This window comes from Cervus elaphus, chromosome 27 (assembly GCF_910594005.1).
Source record: "Cervus elaphus chromosome 27, mCerEla1.1, whole genome shotgun sequence".
Taxonomy (NCBI): domain Eukaryota; kingdom Metazoa; phylum Chordata; class Mammalia; order Artiodactyla; family Cervidae; genus Cervus; species Cervus elaphus.
Window position 1 is genome coordinate 46,111,642 of NC_057841.1, and position 4,456 is coordinate 46,116,097.

Below are 4,456 nucleotides of genomic sequence, written 5' to 3' on the forward strand. Positions count from 1 at the left end.
ACAAAAATAAACTCAAAATGGATTAAAGATCTAAATGTAAGACCGAAACTATAAAATTCCTAGAGGAGAACATAGAGAAGTGCTGTGCTAGCGGAGAGGGGCTGTGATCCCCGACCCCCAACCACCCCGCCCCTCATCACCAACCCTCAGACAAAGTCCTGTCCTGGGTCCCTCGCTCCTCCGCAACACTCCCCACCCCAGGGCCAGTAAGTCAGAGTGTGCCCTGAAGGACAGGGCTGGGCTGGGTGGAGGGTGCCTACCCAGGTGGCCCAGCCTCAGGGGGGAGGCAGAAGATGTTGGGAAGGGCAGGATGCAGGGAGCTTTTGGCCCCAGATCCCGGATCCAAAGGCAGAGTCCAGACAACCACCAACAGCAAAAGCTGGTGATGCCTTTTTTTTTTTTTGGTGATGCCTTCTGCAGTGTATTCACTGAGAGTGAGCCATTATTCTTACTGCCACTGTCAGTGGTGAATTTAATACCAGCTGAGCAAACATGGGAAGTCTCACACTCTCCAGTCAGAGGCACTAGATTGACCAGATTGTTGGAAAATGCACAGAAATGGCTTATGATGGAAGGGAGGCGAGTGTGGGGGACACATAATTCTCACCTACTAAAGATAACTTTTCATGTTGATTTTTTTTTTTTTTTTGTAATCCTCTTTTAGCCAGGGATCTGTTTCATAAGCTACAGATGACTTACTCTCTTTAGCTAGCCTTTCAGACTAACTTTCGTCAAAGTGTTGTTGCAAGGAAGGGTAATGTTTTCACAGAGCCTGCCAAAACAGATAAGAATGACTTAAAATAAAAAAACAAAAAACCAGGGTTCCCAGAAACAAATAATGACCTTTTTCAAGCAAAGATTCAGAATCCGACTTTGTGAAAAATGCTGTCTCAATGCTTTCTATAATATTCTGGGGATTGTTTTAAAGCAAAAATAATGGTTTAATTAACAAAAATATGTGGTTTAAAAGATTGAGGGTTTATAAATTTTTTAACTGATTTTTAATCTTTTGTGGGCTGGTAAGAACTTTTCCTTATAGTGTGAGAGAGAATGATCATTGTCTCTTTGTTGCATAGATTTCAAACTGGGTGAAAGTTTTTGTCTTTAATCATCCTGCATCCTTCAGAATGTAGCATTAGCTTTGAAATGAGAACTTTACATAAGCAGTTCTGCCTGTCTGATTCTCTTCCAGGGAAGAAAGAAAAGAAGAAAGGGAGGGAGATAGGAAGGAGAAAAAAGGAGGAAGTGGGAGGAAAGAGAGAGAGAAAGGAAGGGAGGAAGGGAGAGAGAAAGAGAGGGAAGATAGAAACTTCTGGGTTCACAGTTAATGGGCTGTCCATCTAATGACGTCCATTTGTGCCTGTGTTTGAAGGTCATTACCGGAGGACGGTCCCTGTCCCAGAGTACTCAGCAGTGCCCCTTGCAAAGCCTGCCTGTTGTATTCCTCTCTTGTCTACTGGACTAGGTTGTTTGGGGGCAGGGGCTGATGAGAATCATTTTGGAAAACTGACTTCTCTCATTCAGACATAGCTTTTCCGGAGCAGAGTATTTTCAGAACACTTACTGGCAGCACAACATAGATGACATCACAAAAGTAATTCCCGCACTGCTGAGCTGCTCAATTCCCCAGTTAAACACTGCTCTGATGTCACCCTCATCCCGGCAGGAGGGCTGCTAATGTCGTATGCACTCAAAAAGCCTTCTCACAACCCCAGGAAGGCTGCTGTGGACTAATATTAATTCCAAATAACAAGTAATTCTCTTTCCTAGTCAATACTTTCTTTTAAGTATATGGATTTAAACACACTTAAGCTGTTGTGGAGATTTGAAATTTTGAACCAAAGTTTAAAAATTTCAAGTGATTGAGCCTGATCCTTGAACTATACCAGCATCAGAGTCAGGGATATGAAAAGATGAGAGGCTGTGGTTTCTGCATGCTTGCTACATCTTTGTCCCAGGCAGTATGTTGGGAAGAATCAAGACTATTGGCATTATTTGTCATTGATTGTTCAGTTGCCAGTTGTGTCTGACTCTGTGACCCTGGGGACTGCAGCACTCCAGGCTTCCCTGTCCTTCACTCTCTCCCTGAGTTTGCTCAAACTCATATCCATTGAGTCGATGATGCCATTCAACCATCTCATCCTCAGTCATCCCCTTCTCCTCCTGCCTTCAATCTTTCCCAGCATCAGGGTCTTTCCCAACGAGTCAGTTCTTTGCATCAGGTGGCCAAAGTATTGGAGCTTCAGCTTCAGCATCAGTTCTTCCGATGAATACTCAGAGTTGGCATTATACAGAAATACGTGTTCTCTGTTCACAGAAACATGTCTATGAAAGATTTGTAATCCTCTTACGTCCCTGGCCAGAATCTGGACATCTGCAGGATGTTGAAACATTGGTTGTGTGATGACCCACCCACCCCTTGAGCTCTGTTATTCTGAGAACTCATCACTCCACCAAAGCAGAGAAGGATTTCTGCTCCTGCAAAGGAGGGAGCTGAGTGGCCAGGGAAGGCCTCTCGCCCTAGAAGTCTGGCTCCTGTCTGCTCTCTGCCCCCAGGGATGGTGGGGCCGTGAGGGCTATGTGGTCAGCAGGTTGAAGAGGACCAGCCCCGGATCAATTAACCAACCCCAGCAAGTGTTACAGGCACGTCCCTGTGAATCATAAAGCAGAGGCACCCTGGCTGGGATCCCTGGGGACTGTTTTCAGAGCCACAAACCCCAGACTTGACCACACTGCCTGCCAAGGGAACCAGGCCACCAGCTCAGTAAAGCCAGCCAGATATTCCTTCTCAAAAAATAAGACTTTGTGGCTGGAGACCAAGCCAGTCAGCAGAGGATAACCTGCAGCTCTAAGACCCTGGGGAGATGCAGCCAGACGAGGACAGAAGCTCAGCGCATCAAGGAGAAATGTGGTCTGGAGAGAGAAGCGGGTCCACACAAAGGTCGTGGAAACTGAAGACCTCCTGTCCCCAGAAACAGAGACAGGCAGCCTCTCTGATGGCTTGAAACCCCCACTGTGGCCCAGCTGAGTTCTTTCCAGTCCTTAGTCATCAGGGACTTAGGGCATTTGCATCACCTGGTTACACCCCATTAGAGCAACCAAAAGCTTCCTGTGATGCCACTAAATATTCAGCTAGGTGGTAAAGGCTGCAACTTGTTTCATTTTATGAACTAAACCAAGCATAGCTTAGCAACGGAAAAACGACAACAATAGTCAAAGCTATGGTTTTTCCAGTAGTCCTGTACAGATGTGAGAGTTGGACCATAAAGAAGGCTGAGGGCCAAAGAATTGATGCTTTCGAGCTGTGGGGCTGAAGAAGACTCTTGAGAGTCTCTTGGACAGAAAGGAGATCAAACCAGTCAATCCTAAAGGAAATCAACTCTGAATATTCATTAGAAGGACAGATGCTGAAGCTGATGCTCTAATACTTTGGCCACCTCATATGAAGAACTGACTCATTGGAAAAGACCCTGATGCTAGGAAAGATTGAAGGCAGGAGGAGATGGGGACAACAGAGGATGAGATGGTTGGATGGTATCAGCAATTCAATGGACATGAATCTGAGCAAACTCAGGGAAATAGTGAAGGACAGGGAAGCCCGGTGTGCTGGAGTCCATGGGGTCGTAAGGAGTTGAACAGGACTTAGTGACTGAACAACAAAAACAAGCGTGGCTTATTTATAAATCCCCCATTGTTTCCAATATTTGGCATTATAAGCATCCTTGTGGTCATGTCTCTGAATGCATCCACAGTTTTTTTCTAGAGCTGAATTCCGAGAAATGGAATTGCTAGGCTGTGTGGATATTTTAATGTGTATTGCTTATTGCCTTCAATTAACTTATACTTGGAGGAGCAGTATTTGATAGCCCCTGTTTAAACCTGTCCTCCAAAAACTTAGTTGTCAGTCTTCTTATTTGTTTTGTCCATGACAGTATGTTAGGTTGAAAACAAGACCTTCATTTTAATTTTTCATTTTATTGATTGAACTTTTTATGAGATATTGATGGGCACTTATAATATTTGTGTGTTTGTATGTGAGTGTGCGTGTGTACATGTCTTAAGCTCATGACCTTTGCTTATTTTCCATTGCTGTGGTCAACATTTTCTTATTGATCTGTAGGAGATTTGCAAGTTAACCCATTATCTGTCACATAGCTTAAATATTTTTCTGATTTATTGTTTAATTTCAAAATTTTGTTTATGTTTTCTGACACAGAGTTTTGCAGTATTTTCCCTTATTCTATTTGAAATTAGGAAAATAATAAAGTGAAAGTGAAAGGCTCAGTTGTGTCCGACTCTTTGTGACCTCATGGACTGTAGCCTGCCATGGGATTTTCCAGGCAAGAGAACTGGAGTAGGTTGCCATTTCCTTCTCCAGAGGATCTTCCCAAGCCAGGGATCGAACCTGGGTCTCCCACATTGTAGGCAGATGCTTTACCATCTGAGCCACCAGGGA

The 4,456-nt window shown here is 44.3% G+C and overlaps 1 non-coding gene across 1 annotated transcript; it reads right to left on the bottom strand.

The window, feature by feature from the left end:
• Nucleotides 1-4,384: 4,384 nt before the first annotated feature.
• On the bottom strand, nt 4,385-4,456 carry TRNAC-ACA. The gene has a single exon. It is a non-coding gene; the product is annotated as a tRNA-Cys (tRNA).